This window comes from Trachurus trachurus (assembly GCF_905171665.1).
Source record: "Trachurus trachurus genome assembly, chromosome: 20".
NCBI lineage: Eukaryota > Metazoa > Chordata > Actinopteri > Carangiformes > Carangidae > Trachurus > Trachurus trachurus.
Genome location: NC_139911.1, coordinates 964661 through 984281, shown reverse-complemented (window position 1 = coordinate 984281; position 19621 = coordinate 964661).

Genomic DNA, 19621 nt, shown 5'->3' with positions numbered 1-19621 from the left:
GAGGAAGAGGAGGGGGAAAGAGGAGGAAGAGGAGAAGGAAGAAAGAGGAGAAGGAGGAGGAAGAAGAGGAGGAGGAGGAGAAGGAAGAGAAGGAGGAGGAGAAGGAGGAAAGAGGAGGAAGAGGAGGAGGAGGAAAGAGGAGGAAGAGGAGAAGGAGGAGGAGGAAGAGGAGAAGAAGGAGGAGAAGGAGAAAGAGGAAGAGGAGGAGAAGGAGGAAAGAGGAGGAAGAGGAGGAAGAGGAGAAGGAGGAGAAGGAGGAGGAGGAAGAGGAGGAGGAGAAGAAGGAAAGAGGAGGAAGAGGAGGAGGAGGAGGAAGAGGACTGTGATGTCACAAGTGAAACCAGTGTGAAGGTGTTTCGTCTCCGTGGTGACGACCTGAGCAGAACAAACAGAACTAAACCCACAGGTGAAACACTGAACAAACACTGAACAATCCTCTCTCCTTCTTCTTTATATTTAGTAACTAACTGTAACTCTGTGTCAGTTTTAATAAAACCAAGTGAGAAGAACTTTTAATCCTCGTTAAACTCCAGTTAAACAGAATCAATGAGATCAATACGACAATTATACACATGATTAGAGAAAAGTCAGTTAGGCTACACTGCAAAAACTCAAATCTTACCAAGAATATTTGTCTTATTTCTAGTCAAAACAAATCTCATTCTACCTAAAATATGACTCATCACATTAAAAGCAGTTTGTTTTTAGACACTTTTTACTTATTTTATTATTTTATTTATTTTCACTTGAAATAAGTAGAAAAATCTGATAGTGGAGCAAGTTTTTCTTTCTTATTACGAGCACAAAAAACTTGCTTTCACTGGCAGATTTTTCTACTTATTTCAAGTGAAAATGTGTTTGAAACAAATGAAAATTATCTAAAAACAAGATTTTTAGGTGATGAGTCTTATTTTAAGTGGAAAGAGATTAGTTTTGACTAGAAATTAGACATTTTGACAAGAAATAAGACGAATATTCTTGGAAAGATTTTGAGTTTTTGCAGTGTAGATTAATGATCTGTGATCAGATAAAGACTGGGTGTGTTTCCTGTTGCTGAAAATACAAAGGTTCAGCTTCACAGAAAGAAAGGGAGGAGGAGGAGGAAGAAGAGGAGGAGGGTTGAGGAAGAGGGAGTTATTTGTCCGGAGAGTCTCTGGGGCCTGGTAGCAGTCTGTCTAATGAAACAGCCCAGAGAGGAGGAGGTAATAACTGTTCATCTTCACTGTGGTCGGAGATAAAGAGGGGGAGGACAGGAGGACAGGAGGGGGAGGGAGGGAGGAGAGAGAGAGAGGGGGAGGGAGAAGAGGGAGGACCTGAAGGATCAGAGGGGGAGGAGGAGGAGGAGGAGCAGAGGCTGCTAAAGATCCACACATGAAACCTTCATCACATCTGATCCCTGTTCAGATGAACCACCTGGTCATGTCACTGATCTCAGCTCTTTAACATCTAACAGCCAATCACATTAAAGCCCCGGTGTGTCACTTATTTGGCTTTTTATTAGCAAAAATCAAACATGTCTTTCATAAATCCGTATTTCACTGAAGGTGAATCACAGCTGCATCCAAATGAAAGCTTTCTGGTACCTTAGAATGAGTTGTTACAAGTCGTTAAGTGGGCGACGCACCGAACCGGGGCGGCCATGTTGCATCGCCAAAAAAAACTCTTATGAACATTGTATTGACAGGCTCTTTCAAATAAAAAAGGTCAAATTTAAAAAGAAACATTGATTTTTGTGAAAAATGTCATTTTAGGTACCGGCCCATTTTATCTTAGGCAGCGAATTTCAGCTAAAATGGGCCGCGAATTTCAGCTAAAATGGACCGCAAATTTCAGCCTAAATGGGCCCCACGAATTTCAGCTAAAATGGGCCATGAATTTCAGCTAAAATGGGCTGCAAATTTCAGCTAAAATGGGCCACGAATGGGCCACGAATTTCAGCTAAAATGGGCCGCGAATTTCAGCTAAAATGGACCGCGAATTTCAGCCTAAATGGGCCCCATGAATTTCATCTAAAATGGGCCACGACTTTCAGCTAAAATGGGCTGCAAATTTCAGCTAAAATGGGCCACGAATTTCAGCTAAAATGGGCCGCGAATGGGCCACAAATTTCAGCTAAAATGGGCAGCGAATTTCCGCTAAAATGGGCCGCGAATGGGCCACAAATTTCAGCTAAAATGGGCAGTAAATTTCAGCTAAAATGGGCCACGAATTTCAGCTAAAATGGGCAGCGAATATCAGTTAAAATGGGCCACGAATTTCAGCTAAAATGGGCCACAAATGGGCCGTGAATTTCAGCTAAAATGGGCCGCGAATTTCAGCTAAAATGGACCGCGAATTTCAGCCTAAATGGGCCCCACGAATTTCATCTAAAATGGGCCACGACTTTCAGCTAAAATGGGCTGCAAATTTCAGCTAAAATGGGCCACGAATTTCAGCTAAAATGGGCCGCGAATGGGCCACAAATTTCAGCTAAAATGGGCAGCGAATTTCCGCTAAAATGGGCCGCGAATGGGCCACAAATTTCAGCTAAAATGGGCAGCAAATTTCAGCTAAAATGGGCCACGAATTTCAGCTAAACTGGGCAGCGAATATCAGTTAAAATGGGCCACGAATTTCAGCTAAAATGGGCCACAAATGGGCCGTGAATTTCAGCTAAAATGGGCCGTGAATTTCAGCTAAAATGGGCCACGAATGGGCCACAAATTTCAACTAAAACGGGCTGCGAATTTCAGCTAAAATGGGCCGTGAATTTCAGCTAAAATGGGCCACGAATTTCAGCTAAAATGGGCCACGAATGGGCCACGAATTTCAGCTAAAATGGGCCGCGAATTTCAGCTAAAATGTTGCCACGAATTTCAGCTAATAAACGTCTGTGTTCGGCGAAATGTGGTCGGTAATTTGCGGTGGAATTTTTACTTTACAAATTACAGACATGGGACATTCGCTTGCAAATTTAGATTATTAAATTAGATATAATTATTTATTATTAAAATTAGCTACTGTGTTGTTCTCTCTTGGCCCATTTTACCTGAACATCGCATCGTACTTCGAGAAGGAACATGCTGATACTTTAACTCTCATAATTCCAAAACAATTGTACTTTTTCAATTTTTTTATTGTACTTTTTAAATTCTTTTTCCTTGCTTTTAATTTTTTTGTTTAATGTTTACAATTTTTACTATTCTGGGTTTTATTTTAATGTTTAAAATGTTATGTTTTTATTCTGTTTTATGCTGCTTGTCTTTTGTTTCCAGTTATTACTGTTAAATATTTGTCTTTATATGTAAAGCACATTGAGTTGCCCCTTGGTAGTGAATGTGCCATATAAATAAAGATGCCTCGTATCCCTCCGCCACTCAAACTAGTTCCTGTTTATCTGAAAATATTAAACTTCTATGTGAAGTCTTGAGAAACGTCTGAAACAAGTGTTTTAATGAGGTCACAGCCTGATAGGACGTGTCACATCTCAGAAGAATACAAATAAATAAAAAAACGAGGCTGGAATCCAGAATGACAGAGAAGACGTGTGACCTTCAGGGTCAGTCGTGACCGTGGGACAAACCAGCGCCGGTCAGAGGAGCCACATGTTGTTTGTCTTAATCTCCACTTTCTTTCTTTTTGTCTCTCTAACTAACGAACCAACAGTTGTTTGTTGTGTGACTCAGCTCAAACTACAACATCACACATCGCTCTGCTTTGTTCCAGCTAAACGTTAATGAAGCTTCTCCTCGCCTTTAATTGGCATCAGGTCTGTGAGCTCTGTATGTGTGTATGTGTATGTGTGTTATTTTTATTTTTATTTTTTATTTTTTTGCTTCATGCCCAAAACCAAGACTGAGTCAACTGGAGCAGTGACAAAGTGGAGGAGGCAAAGTGCAAACAGTTGCTCATTAGGAGGAAGTTTTTTAATTGCCGGTGCAGATGAACTTTTTCTTTTTTCTTTTCCTTCTTCTTGCAGGAGTTAAAGTGAATCCTGACAGTTTCACTCTGCTCCAGCTTCTCTTTCTCTCTCTCTCTGCTCGCCATCGCCTCGTGGATGTGGTGGATGCGGTGGGCGCTGACAGCAGCGAGCAGCGAGCAACGCGCCTTGACAGACAACAAGCTGCAGCACAGCTTGCTGCATAATTTATGAAGGCAGATGTACAAGGCGGGTTATTAGCTCCCCATGCTACGCTGCTCCTCTGATTTACAGTTTAAGGAAGCGAGTAGAACAAATAGAACACATAAACAAATCAAACCGGTGACAAGTCGGTCGGTTTGTGTCTGCGGCTGCAAAACCAAACGTGTGCGAAACAAGAAAAAGAAAAAGAAGAGGTAAAAACACACTAACTAACTAACACAAACACACACGGGGACGTACGTCGGCCAATTAGTGGATGTGGGTTTGATTGTTAATGACGCAGACAGAGGCAGCTCGGCATTCTGGGTGGGAGAGGAGAGGCGTCACCTCTGCTTGGTCTCATTATGGGAGATGAATCGCACAACGTTTGCAGCGGCTGCAGCTATTAGGCAACAAATAGGTGGCGATCAGGCAGGACACGGCCGCCATGACAGCACCGCCGTCTTAATGAGACGCCTTTCTTATCCTTAATGAGCCTAACGGACTCTCTCTCTCTGCTGTGGTTTATGATGATGGAGCTCTGAGGGTAATATACATTTTAATGCTCCGTAATGGGAAGGGATGGATGGATGGAGGGATGGAGGGATGGAGGAGAAGACAACAACAAGAGGAGGAGGAGGAGGAGGAGGAGCAGTGGGTGGATTAGAAAAAGGCCTCTGAATGTCTCAGCTTTAAATTAATGAGGAGGCTGAGCGCACCACGATAAATTTAGCTTTTCATGTTTAATTATGCTGTGACTGCGCCGGTTCACTGAGGATAAATCACACAATTATTATTATGCTCCTCACCCGTCTTCCTTCTGTTCATCCCCCCTTTCCCCCTCCTCATCCCCCCTTTTTTCTCCTCTTCCTCTCCTCCTCCCATCCATTTGTTGTTGTTGTTGGTTATTCATAAGTCCATGTTTTTTCCTAATAGAGCCGCGTGTACGACGACGGCGTGAAACAAGAAGAAACAAGCAGGTGAACGACGTCGTCACCTGATCATGGTTATTTTTTGCAGAATCATTAAAAAGGTTTCAGTCGTCTGTAGAAAAACAGCTGGATGAAAAAAATGACATTACTATGAAATTGGTCGTTATTTCTAGGCTTTTTCTTTGACATTACTACACAATTCATTGTTTTTTCTTGGCTATTTCTTTACATTATCACGTAATTGTCACATAAAGTAGTGGCCTGTAAATTAATGGGTTACCCATTTTATATATTTACTTAAAGCAGAAGTAAGCGATCCGGTGGTTTTGGCTAATGCTGCGTTCCAGGAAGGCTTTTGAAACCGTAAATTACAGCTTCAAGTCACGACTTACGACTTTGTAGCGTTCCAGGCAACACACTCGTGTTTCTCCGACCTGTTTTACCTGTGAAAGTCACTATAACGGCCACTCGTAACTTCTGACCTGTGAACTCGTACCAGATCGAACTGGTACGACTTCACAGGTCGGAAAAACACCAGTTATGAGTTGCCTTGAACGCACCATAACAGTCCTCGTCCCTACGTCACCACATTCAGGCGCATCCCTTGGCTGCACACACAGAGAGGACTGCCCCTTTATGCCGTTCTCTCTCCTCATTGGATAAAGGTTGTAGGATACAAGGAAAGTTTTCTCCTGGGCTCAGAGCAGAGCAGAGTGACTGAAAGACCCGTGTTTCAGACCAAACACTCTATAGAAGTGATTGCTGTCGGAAGATACAACTATTTAAGAATTATATTAACACAAAAATATAGCTTACTTCTGCTTTAAATGCTAACGTCCTTGTAGCGTCGCATTATATTATATTGTAATAGATTTTCACCTCACAATGTAATAACGCTGCATTTTGTAATAATCTGCCACATTTTGTAATAAAATTCTTGAACACAACATGTAATAATTACATGCTGTCATTCCGACATCCCACCACTCCGACATACCGATATTCCGACATGCAAACGTCCCACTATTCCGACAAGGCTTTAATATAAGGAAATGTGCGTTACTCAACAGGCTAACCCTTCTTTAAGACATGCTGATATAGGAATACCCACGTCTTTTTACTAAACTTAACCAACTCCTTTCTTCATTGCCTAAACCCAACTAGTGCAAAGTCTTTTTGGGGAAAAAAAAACCGCTATTAAAGGAATTGTCGGAAAGGCAGGATGTTTAAAAAAAGAAAACAATACCGTCATTCCGACCATAGGAAGCAAAAATTGTCGGAAGGACGGGACGTTTGATAGAAAATTAAGTGTTGCCATTTAGATAATTAGACGGTTGCCCCCCCCCCCCCCCCCCCCCCCCCACCATGAGGTGAAAATGTTATTACAATATTACATAATGTGGCGCTACAGGCCTGTAAAAAAAAAATAAACGGTAACACTTTACAATAAGGGTCCCTTAATTAACGTGAGTTAGTACATTATTATAAGCATTAATTAACTGTTTACAGATATATTAACAATCATTATTATGTATTACTTAGGATTAGGAAACACATTAATTAATGTAGCCTAGTAGTAAGCAGTTAATTAATGTTTACTACTCAAAGTTAGTTAATGAATTAAAAGTTGAATAATGTAATTGGTTATCATTATGTAGCTATGCATTACTCAGCATTAACTCATTGAGTGCCGCGCTCCTTTCCAAAGTTTTAGTCAAGTGTACCGGCAATTTAGACCATTTTTGACTTTTTATGTAGAGCCACAGTGTATTCTATATTATTGCCACCAACACATACTGTGGCTCAATTGAAAGGTTTAACTTAAAGCAGATATACATAGCACATATTTTCCGTCAGCAATCACTTACATGAAGTATTTCAGCCTAAACACGAGTCTCTCCGTCACTCTGCTCTGCTGTAACCCGAGGAGAAAATTTTCCTTGTGGGATACAAGTGTTATCCAATGAGGAGAGAGAACGGCATGAAGGGCTGTGTGTGCAGCCAAGGGATGCGCGTGAATGTGGTGACGTAGCACGAGGACCAATTGATGCCTGACAAGGGCGGGGGCTGCTAACTCATGGTGCGTTCAAAGAAACTCGTACTTTGTGTTTTTCCTTCCTGTGAAGTCATACCAGTTCGATCTGGTACGAGTTCACGGGTCGGAAGTTACGAGTGGCCGTTATAGGGAACTTTCACAGACAACAGGATGGTAAAAACACGAGCTACGGGTTACCTGGAACGCTACCAAGTCGTAGTTGTGACTTGAAGCTGTAACTTACGGTTTCAAAAGCCTGCCTTGAACGCAGCATTAGCCGAAACGGCCGTGAAGCTGATATCTGCTTTAATGCTTCAAGTGGCCACAAACCGTTTGTTTCTACGTGCCTCCGTTCCTGAGAAAAGTCAAGCTAAACATGGCTGGGTTTCACCAAAATCCCTCCTTTTTTTCTAGAAAAGGAGATAGAGCGTCTTTTATGAAAGGTGCTCTGTTTGTGCCTGTCGCTCTTCTGACACTCGCATTTCTGGATCAAAGGGCTCGTATAAGATAAATATATACAACAATGGTTGTTCTATTCACAAAACCACCATCGGGGGCGGGGGGGGCGCCACTAAACAACAATAACACAGACGCACCGTGCCGTGTCACAGCTTCTCGCCGCGGAACGTGAGGGTCAGTCGGCCACCGCGGCTCGGGAAGACCGGTCTCGCCGGTGGTCGCGGTCCTTCTGTGGTACGGGTCGGTGATGCCGGTCTGCTTTGGCCCAGAGACCATCAGATTTTACCGCGGGGGGACTTTGGGGAGGACACGGTGTTGCTCCAGCTGAAGACCGGGCGGACTGTCGGCTGAGAGCTTCCTGGTTCAGCTCCGAGCAGCTCGAGCAGCTGGAGCAGCAGCGCGGGTGAGAGCAGAGCAGCTGCTGCATCTGCATGCAGAACTCGTTTGCAGAAGCCGAGTTATGATAAAAACTTCCAGGTCATGAGCTGTCATGTGACTTTGATCGTCATCTATTTCAGTTCTCCTCGTCGTAGAGTCCCCAAATTTACATATAATGTGTATTAAAGTGTCTATTTTCATAATTTAAAAAAAAAGCAAAAAACGTAAAATTACGTTTTTGGCACTCAACGCATGGGAACGAAAAACGAGAAATTACGTGGTTGGCACTCAATGAGTTAATTAACACATTAGTTTATATATTAATGCTTAATAATGTACTAACTAAGGTGAATTAAGGGACCCTTATTGTAAAGTGTTACCGGCCGAGGAGCTCCTGTCAGTTTTTAGGTTTGACCATAAGATGAGTTTGTTTGTTTGACGGACATGTGGGCGTAGAGGAGAAGTGGGCGTGGCCTGAGCTCTGCAGACATGTGGACAGGAAGTGAACGGTGCTGCAGGAGGAGAAGTTGGAGACATGAAAGTTATTAAAGTTCATCTCAGAGTTTGAGGACGATCCATCTGATCCGTCCAACAGACTAAAGCAGAAATGTCAACGTGAGCGAGTGCGGAGCTGCAGTAAATGTCAGAGTCTTCACCTGAGACCTGAGTCTGAGCTGCAGGTCACCGGGACACATCAATCAGATCAATAACCGCTGATGGACCAGGAACTGACCGACCGCCGCCGCCATGACGGGGCGGCGCCGTGGAGCAGTGGGTTGTTACAACATCACAGGATAACAGGTTCAAACCCACATAGAGACACACAACAAGGTGGTTTACTGGACATGAACTACACACTCAGTACGTTTACATGAGACTTGAAAAAATCCAATTATGGTCTTAATCCGACTATAACTGGACAACTAAAGTGCAGGTAAATGCGTTAGTCAGTTATAGTCTAATATCTGAGTTCTCCAACTCCGATCAGACACCCAGATGATGCGATTGGAATTCAACTTTCTTCAGGATGTATTTGCCTTAATCGGACTGAAACTGGACGATGCACATGTTCATGCTCCACAACAGTAGAGACGGCACCAAGTGGAGCAGAGAAGCCGCCCGAACCCGGCCCAGACTGGCGTCTGGTTGGTTGGAGGCTTAGTTGAGGATTTATTAAGCTTATTAAGTTGTTTATATTTAGTTTTTTACTCTGGGACAGAAAAGTCAACAGGACAGGGGGGCGTTAGGATTCAGACTGAGACACACTGAAAGACTGTTGGTCTGGTTCTGTTGAACGGACGGTAACAGTTGATCCCAGATCTTCAGTAACCCTTTAATTTACAGGCCGTTAGTTTATTTTATTTTAATGTTTATTTAAGAGGGATGATACATACAACATTGAAAATGTGATGCATACAGTATAAGACATGTAGCTTCAGCTAATTTGTAGTCTTTGTCCCTGGTCAGGCTTTAGAATAGGATAAAATATACTGGATACAATAAATGCAATGATACAAATACAGTGGATAATACAGTGAATACATTTCAGATTAAAACACAAGTTAAATTTATCATTAAACATTAGTAAAGTGCTGTATGAGAAGTAACAGCGACTTGTGAGAAGTTAATGTTCACATTTCTGCTGCTGCTGCGTGATAATGTCAAGAAACAGCCCAGAAGTAACGGTCACTTCCACAGAGAAAAATTCTGGCCTTTCCCAAAAAATTTTAATTATGTGGAATCTATTACCTTTAATGAACCTTTACCTTTAATACAATGAAACTGACCCTTATTATTTCTAGGCTGTTTCTTGACATAATTATTATCATGTAATTAGCGTACTGTAAATGATGTTGACGTTGAAGTTCCTATTCCAGCCCAGACCTCCATTGCTCCGTCTCTCTCCATCCTGAACCACACACAGGGGCTGTTTCTACAGTAACCATGGCAACAGAGACAGGTAGCTTCCCTGCCACTCTTCTCTCAACAAGTTGAAGCCTACAAGTTCATGTGTCTGTCTGTGTGTGTGTTTGAGTGTGTGATCCAGATGTTGGAGCTCATCCCTTCTCTCTTTCTCTGATGTTTCCAGATGTTTTATTCTCTCTTCTGTTTCCTTCTCGTTGTCAGAATAAAAACCTCTTCTCTCCTCCTCTCCTCTTCTCTCTCTCTGTTTTCCTGCAGAGTGAATCGATGTCGATGTTTCTTCTGACCACATCGCGCTTTGCTCTCGCCCCCAATTTCCTTTTTGGTCCAATTTAGAGATTTGCGGTTGCAGAGGAGTTGGACCTCCCGTCGGCGCCGGCTGATTGTGTTTCCTCTGAGCCGGAGATCAACTCAGCACAGCAGCGTCCTGCATGGAGGCAATTTCCATAAAACGCACAACTACCCCCATGTCTCTCAGTGTGTAGCTATACCACACACACACACACACACACACACACACACACACACACACACACACACACACACACACACACACAGAGGCAGAGCATGTTGTCCGGGTCGTGGTTGATCTCAGCTGTGCAGCAGTAATCTGAGTGGAGGATGTTCACTCCTCTCCAGACTGTCATCAATATGCTAATCTGGAGGAATTAACGAGTGAGGGGCAACAACCCAACACACACACACACACACACACACACACACACACACACACACACACACACACACACACACACACACACACACACTAATTATCAGTTCATATGTCTGTAGACTCGTGTGTGTGTGTGTGTGTGTGTGTGTGTGCGCGCCGTCGTTGTCATTTATGATCCATATTATTTATGACACGTCGAATCAAACTACAATCAAGTCAAACACAGTTTTAATCTGTTGCCATGGCGATGCCAGGTTTGATTCTGGGGTTCAGTGTTTAAGTGTTAAGTGTTTGTTTCTATTTCAATGGACACGACATCTGATGGATGGAGGGTTACTACTCGGTAGATTTCAGGGGTCAAAGGTCAGGTATCGTTCTATAAAAATGTAACCGTTGCATATTTATTAATGTAGAGCTTAATTATAGTGTTTTCTTTTTTTACATTTATGATATTTATGTTGTTTAAAGGGACAGTTCAACATTTAGTCAGATCCTCTGTTACATTATGTAACATTACGAGACATGAAGCAAATACTCTGAACTACTTTCTCTTCTGAAATCCCTCCGCCCAGCAGCAGCCGTGTCTGGAATGTAGTTCCGGCTGCATTTCCCTCTAAAACAACTCTGTGTGGTAACGTTGTGTTATTATCTCATAGCGTGGTGAATGTGCAGCTCACAACTTGTCCACCAGAGCGTTGTGGAGTTGTTGGATTGTGTATTTGATGAGTTTTTGTACCGTTCACCTCCATTGTGTTCACTGAGCAGCTCACGTCTCTGCCCCGCCCATCTCAAAACAACATGCACAGATAATTTAAGGTGATGAACCTACTGCTGTGACTATAGGGGTTATGGTAAATGTTGAACTGTCCCTTTAAACAGTCGCTTGTCTTCATGTTGAGCTCTTCAAACAACTCCCCACTGCAAATGGCAAACACACACTGACTCTGACATTTTAGACTTCACACTGTAATTATGATGAAGTTTTTATGTTTCCTGCCTCCAGATAAACAGGAAGTGACTGAAACTCTGAGTGGAACCGATTATTGAGTCTGTGGGTGAGTGACTGTTTCATTCTTTCCATTATTATTATTATTTTTTTTATCATTATTTGACAGAAAACGTCTCCAGAGTGTGTTGTACACAATATAACCGCTTCGCCCTAACGATCTACCTTCCACCAGAGTATTAACTTCCTGTTTACCACCTGTCTACTTCCTGTTGAGCCGTCACTGGAGTCCATTGATAAGAAGTCTAGATGACTCACTTGAGGCTGCTGCCCAATAACATGGTGGCGGTGCCACACGGACGCCATCTTGGCTCGGTCCGCTCGCTCCCTCACATCATTAAACCTCTGGAGCATGTTCTACTGAAACAACCAGAACTACTTAGAACAAAAGAAGCCAACAATGCAATAGGCCAAAGAAAAATAAATAAATAAAATCCAAACCGATAGCCTATACCTTCCATCACAACATGTTGCTATGCATTCCCCACCTTTTTCTTACATATATAGGCATACATAAACTGGAAAACATTTGAACAACTTTTCTCTTTGACTGTTAATGAATTACGAAGCTAACGAACATTTTTAATCATGTACTTTTCTAGTCCGATCCATGGTTTGTTTGCCTCCTGTCTACTTCCTGTTTAGCCTCGTAAACCAGCCTCTCCCGGAAATGCATTTCATTTCATTTCATTTCATTTCTGAGGGAGAGTCTGGCCTCATTCCCCCTTTAAGCGTTTGGGCTGGGCGGGAGTAGTAGCGTTGACAGACAACCCCATTCAGCCAATCAGCAAGTTGGTATATATTTTGCCGAATCCAGTTGAAAGAACAGAGAAAACGTCTTTTCCTTCAAGAAACTCAACAAGCGCCGACTCTTGCTCTTGTTTAACTGCTGTAATGGACGGTGTTTCAGTAAGAACTTCCCTTGTTGCTGTTTTTAGGCTGCTGCTGCTAGATATCATCCGGGGCTTTGCACCAGTCGGTCCCTGATTGGCCAACGTGCTGTGTCAATCACAGAAATCTGAGCGGCGATGCTGATTGGCTCGGCCTTCTGAGGGTTTCAGGCCATGAATGAGGCCAGACTCTCCCTGTGAAATGAAGTGAAATGCATTTCCGGGAGAGGCTGGTTTACGAGGCTACTTCCTGTTTGCCTCCTGTCTACTTCCTGTTGAGCAGACTGAGTCTCTGTGTTGATGATGATGATGATGAAGCTCAGTGAGAAGCAGCAGTCTGGTCCTTTAACCTGGTCTCTGGGCCACTCGCCGCTTCGTCTGCTGCTGATTAATTAGAGCGCACGGCATTAGCATTAGCACATTAGCATCAGGATCCTCACAAAGTGGCGTCGTCCTGAGGCGACAGCAGCAGCAGCAGCAGAACACTGCAAAAACTCAATTTTTCCAAGAATATTTGACTTATTTCTTGTCAAAATGTCTCATTTCTAGTCAAAACTAAACTCTTTCCACTTAAAATAAGACTCATCACCTAAAAATTAACTTGTTTTTAGATAAATTTAACTTGTTTCAAACGAATTTTCACTTGAAATAAGTAGAAAAATCTGCCAGTGAAAGCAAGTTTTTTGTGTTTGTAATACGAAAGAAAAACTTGCTCCACTATCAGATTTTTCTACTTAGTTCAAGTGAAAATCTGCTTGAAAGAAGTAAAAAGTGTCTAAAAACAAGCTGCTTTTAATGTGATAAGTCTTATTTTAAGTAGAATGAGATTTGTTTTGACTAGAAATAAGACAAATATTCTTGGTAACACAAGATATTTGAGTTTTTGCAGTGCAGCAGCAGCAGCAGCAGCGTCATGAATAAAACTCTGTATCACCACCTGGACTCCATCACACTTCAATAACAAGTTGTTTTTTCCCTCTAGAAACAATCAGACACGCTGTTTTATTTTATTTTATTTCCTCCTCTTCCTGGAAAACATGGCCCGTGTTTTTTTATTTTATTTTATTTCATTTTTTTGACTGTGCAACAACAGAAATAGGCCATTTCCAGAGGAGCTGTTAAGTGCTGGAGGTAATGCTCTCACATTCAGCTTCACCTGCGCTGCACAAGTAAAAGCCCCCGATACTAAGTAAAAGGGAAAAAGAGGAGAAAGGAAAGGAGGAGGAGGAGGAGGAGGAGGAGGAGGAGGAGGAGGAGGAGGAAATGCTCAAGTGGGATATCGAGCCGGCAGAATCCATTTGGAGGGAGCAGGCAATCGCTGCTCGTTGACACGGCGATGTCTTAAGCCTCAGTGCTGCTGCTGCTGCTGGTGAATGAATATTTTTGCAAATATATTGCATGATTTTACAGTAGAGGAGCCGCAGCACATCGAAAACACAAGAGCCAGACCATAATAATCTGACAGAGGAGCAGGAGGCGTGACCGAGAGACATCAAGCTACTATACTGGCTCATTTACAGGAGGAGGAGGAGGAGGAGGAAGAGGAGGGAAGAGGAGATGGAGGAGGAAGAGGAGGAGGAGGAGGGAGGAGGGAGGAGGGAGGAGGAAGAGGAGGGAAGAGGAAGAGGAGGGAGGAGGAGGAGGGAGAGGAGGAGGGAGGAAGAGGAGGAGAAAAAGGAAGAGGGGGAGGAGGAGAAAGAGGAGGAGGAGGAAGAGGAGGGAGGAGGAGGAGGGAGAGGAGGAGGAAGAGGAGGAGGGAGGAAGAGGAGGAGGAGGGAAGAAGAGGAGGAGGAGGGAAGAAGAGGAGAAGGAGGAGGAAGATGAAGAGGAGGAAGGAAGAGGAGGAGGAAGGGGAGGGAGGAGGAGGAAGAGGAGGAGGAGATGGAGGAGGAAGAGGAGGAGGAGGGAGGAGAAGAGGAGGAGGAGGAAGAAGAGGAGATGGAGGAGGAGGAGGAAGAGGTGGAGGAGGAGGAGGAGGAGGAGGAGAAAGAAGAGGAGGAAGAGGAGGAGGAATAAGAGGAGGAAGAGGAGGGAGGAGTAAGAAGAAGAAGAGGAACAAGCGGGGGCGAAGGAAGAGGAGAAGGAGGGAGGAGGAAGAGGAGCACGAGGAGGAAGAAGAGGAGCTGGAGGAGGAAGATGAAGAGAAGGAGGAGAGAGCAGGAAGAGCAGGAGGAAGAGGAAGTGGAGGAGGAGGAGGAGGAGGAGGAGGAGAAGGAGGGAAAAAGAAGAGGACAAGGAGGGAGGAGGAAGAGGAAGTGGAGGGAGGGGGAGGAAGAGGAGTAGAAGGAGTTAGTGTTAATCAGATAATAAGTGACTGAAGCTAAGTGCTAACTGCTAACAGCTGGTTGAGGTCAGAGTCACTGAGATCATTAATGATGTAGCCAACAATGCCGGCAACTCCAAGATCCTCCTCTATGCCGATGACACCATCTTGTACCCAGAGGGCCGTTCTCTCCACTCTGCTGCATCCGCACTACAGCACAGTCTCACCTCTATTGAGCCGTGTTTCCACAGCCTTCATCTTCTCCTCAACACTAAGAAAACCGACCGCAAACATGATTCCACCACTGCCCCAAAAATCCTCTGTGCCGACGGCTCTGAACTAGAGTTTGTGACCTGTTATAAATACCTTGGCCTGTGGTTGGACTCGTCCCTCTCCTTCACCACCCACATCAGGCACCTGCAGTCAAAAGTCAAAGCTCGTCTGAGCTTCCTATATTGCAACAAGACCTTCTTCATCCGTTCAGCCACACACACTAAACTCATTAAACTCTCCACCCCCAAAGCCTGCACAGCCTTTGGACGCAACACTTTCCGTTTAGCTGCAGCTAATGACTGGAACACCGTTCAAAACACCCTCAAACTCACTGTCCTCACATCACTCACAGTCTTTAAACAAAATCTGCAACAAATTACAGCTGACGCTTGCACCTGTTGAGTAGATCTGTCACGTCTCACTGTTTTCACTTCTATTGTATTGTATTTATTAATTATTTATTATGTAAAAAAAGAGCCTTTGCTCTTTGGTTCAGGCTGCATTTGTACAGTAAATTAGCCTGGTTGGCACGACTTTCCAATGTTGATACTCAGCATTGGGTCTGGCCAAGACGTTAAGAGAATCCATTTCTCAAAGCGCATCCTTCAAACCTGGTTTACCCGCCCCCCTCAAATGCCTCAGTCTGCTATTGGTCGAAGCCAGAATAGGCGGTGTCGAAGCTTAAACCAATCACACCGCTGTCCGCTGCTCCATGCTGCTGTTTACAATGAGGTTCCGGTCGCTGCTCTACTGCAACACGCCTCTACCCAGAGCCGTTGGAGAGGCTCGACGTTGATTGGCTCTCGAAAAAGAGGGTGGAGTTCCCGAAAATTCGGGAGACAGAAATCCAGTTAATAGCACGGTTGGCCAGACTAGAAGTCAGCAGCGCTTTTGCGAGGCGTGACGTCACTAGTGTGGGCGCGACCAGGCTAACAGTAAATAAGAAATTGTTCTTAATTGCTTGCCTGAGTAAATAAAGGTTAAATACAATAAATCAGTTCAGTGGTGATTTCTCTCGTCCCCCCCCCTCATTAATAATCAGATAATCAGTCGCTCCATTGATCAATATCCAAACAGCTGATCGATTCCACAGATAAAAACCAATAAACTGATCGACAGCAGCAGCAGCAACAGGTTCATCACTCCATCTCTCCTCTGACTCTGTCTGTCATCATCATCATCATCATCATCATCTCCGTGGTAACGGTGAACGAGGACAACGTTGTCGTCCTTGAGTCGCTTTTTTTTCTTTTTTTCTTCTTTTATTTCCAACTTCCTGCTGGTTAGAAAAGGACGAGTCTGTAAATGTAAAGACTTTAATTCAGACTGACAGAGACACAGTCAGTCTGATGCTCTGAGTCCTCTCTATCTATCTCTCTCTCTCTTCTTCACCTCCGTCCTCATCCTCCCTTCGTGATGCTCCCTCCCTCTCCTCATCTTCATCTTTATCTTCATCCCTCTCTGCTGATGTGAGCGGTTGTTTTCAGGTTTTCAGACTCAAACACACCAGTTGTTCTTTTGACTTCGCTGCATTTCTGTTTAGATGTTCAGAGCTTTTATTTTGAAAATCTGTCAGACCAAACACACTGGAGAGAGAGACCGACTCCTCTTCTTCCTTTTCCTCTTCCTCCTCCTCTCCTTCCTCCTGCTCCTTTTTCTTCTCCTTTTCTCCTCCTCCTGTTTCTTCCTCCTCCTCCTTATCTTCCTTCACTTCCTCCTTCTCCTTTTCTCCTCCTCCTCTTCCTCCTCTTCTTCCTCCTTTTCCTCTTCCTCCTCCTTATCTTCCTTCACTTCCTCCCCATCTTCCTTCCTCCTCCTCCTTTTCTCCTCCTCCTGTTTCTTCTTCCTCCTCCTCCTTATCTTCCTTCACTTCCTCCTTTTCCTTTTCTCCTCCTCCTCTTCCCCCTCCTCCTCCTTCTCCTTTTCTCCTCCTCCTGTTTCTTCCTCCTCATCTTTCTTCCTCCTCCTCCTTCTCCTTTTCTCCTCCTCTTCTTCTTCCTCCACTTCTTCCTCCTCTTCCTTCCCCTCTTCTTCCTCCTTTTCCTCTTCCTTCTCCTTTTTTCCTCTTCCTCCTCCTCCTCCTCACTAACCTGTTGATTCACTGACATTGGGTTAAACACGTGATGCGTTCACTAACATCTGTAAATCCGTTCATCCGACAATGTGATGAAAACAGATTCTTAACCAACATGATGTTTTAATTTGTATGTTGTGAGTGTTTGGAACCGTTTGTCTCAGTTGATCTGAAATGTCCCTAACAGGCTCCTGTACTTCTGTGTTTTTAGATGTTTTGAGAAGCTCTGAGCTGTGATTGGTTGAAACCAGAGGATGAAGATGAAGAAGTTTCCAGACCTGTGGAGGCTCCAAAGTTACATGAGCGTCATTTATCACAACACATCCCACAAAATAATGTGGTGGAGTTGCATTGTGGGTAACGTAGTCTTCAGGTTTTGACCCTAAAACGCAACTTACATCCTTTATCTTCACTTCACAGATGTGTCAGACAGTTTTAATGTGTGAGAACAAGTTTTAACAAGTTTCTTTGGTTGAATAATCTCTATCATAACAACAATAATAAAATATAAAGACTTTGCTAATTACACAAATATATAAAAAACAAAATATGTACTGTTATTTACAAAATATTATTTAGATAGAGTTTTTAAAAAAAAACTATATATAGATGTTTTTGGGTTGGAGATATTGTACAGTACAGGCACAAATACATAAAAAGTATAAATGTGCACATAAAATGTATGAAAAGTAGCTCAAATCACTTTATATGGGGAGAAAATTAGAATAATAAAGTAACGGTAAAAGTAGAAAAAGCTGATTAGAAGCAGTAAAATAAAATAATGTAACAAACAGAACAGTAAAATAATAAAGTCTAAAAACAGTGCAGGATAGAAAACCATAAAAATAACATAAAGACGTTTATTTAATATATAATATATCTAAGACTAATATCTAATGGAGGCTGAATTAGTTGGAATTAAGATTATAAAATCCGGTTTGAGCTGCTTCTTCAGATTTATTCAGAGGTCGTTTGTCTGAAGTGAGTTCACGTCTAAAATAACAAAAACTGCTTCACTGTAGTTTTTTCATATGTGACAAATCAACAAACACAAAACCATGTGTGTGTGTGTGTGTGTGTGTGTGTGTGTGTGTGTGTGTGTGTGTGTGTGTGTGTGTGACACCCACTTGTTGCCGCGGCGCCGGTGCTCTTTATTTCCTCCTCGGCGGTAAACAGCTCTGCAGCTTCGCCTCACTGATCCTGTTTAAACAGTTAATCAAACTCCCACGTTGAGCTGGAAATCCAAACACCTTCCTACAGTATATATATATACTATAGCAGCGTATCCATCCCATAACCACCACACACACACACACACACACACACACACACACACACACACACACACACCCTACACCTCACAACACTTTCCATGCTTAATCTCGCAAATCAATGTCAATTACATCCTGATTATGTTTAGTGCGCTGAACCATTTGTCTTGATTTAGGAGCCGTGTAAGTGTGAAAGCAGCAGCGCGTGGATGTTGAGGCTGGTGGAGAGTAATGGAGTAAATTTACTTGAGTAAAAAATATTAGTACTTTTACTGGAGTTAATTAGTAGTACGGCTGAAAAGTACTGGTTACTTTCAGGTCTTTGTCTAAAATCCTATTGGACACAAGCTGTGTTTGTCAGAGAAGGAAACCCTAACCCCTAAAAGCAGCACATCAGTGCAGCTGCTTTCAAAGAGTTCATTCTCACTAACAAGAGTTAAAAGCTCCTTACATTCATTTAGAAACAATTAGAGTCATTCTTTGATGTGAAGAATAAGACATTTACTCTGACTCTGACTTTGACTTCAATTACATTTAAAAACAAGTACTTTTTTACTCTTACTCAACACTGCAAAAACCAAAATCTTTCCAAGAATATTTGTCTTATTTCTTGTCAAAATGTCTCATTTCTAGTCAAAACTAATCTCTTTCCACTTAAAACAAGACTCATCACCTAAAAATGAACTTGTTTTTAGATCATTTTCACTTGTTTCAAACAAATTTTCACTTGAAATAAGTAGAAAATTCTGATAGTGGAGCAAGTTTTTCTTCCTTATTACAAACACAAAAAACTTAGTCAAAATGTCATTTCTAGTCAAAACAAATCTCATTAAACTTAAAATAAGACTCATCACATAAAAAGCAGCTTGTTTTTAGACACTTTTTACTTGTTTCAAACTAATTTTCACTTGAAATAAGTAGAAAAATCTGATAGTGGAGCAAGTTTTTCTTTCTTATTACAAGCACAACAAACTTGCTTTCACTGGCAGATTTTTCTACTTATTTCAAGTGAAAATTAGTTTGAAACAAGTGAAAATGATCTGAAAACAAGTTAATTTTTAGGTGATGAGTCTTATTTTAAGTGGAAAGAGTTTAGTTTTGACAAGAAATAAGACAAATATTCTTGAAAGGTTTTGAGTTTTTGCAGTGAAGTAACATGTCGACTGAGCTACTTTTACTTGTAACGGAGTAAGGAGGAGAAGGAGGAGGAGGAGGAAGAAGAAGAGGAGGAGGAGGAGTTGGGTTGTGGTGCCACAGTGCAGTATTGTAACTTTAAAGGTCATGTTTGACTGTTTCTGCATCATTAGATATGAAGAGCAGCTCTGATTTACTGGGAGACTCTGAA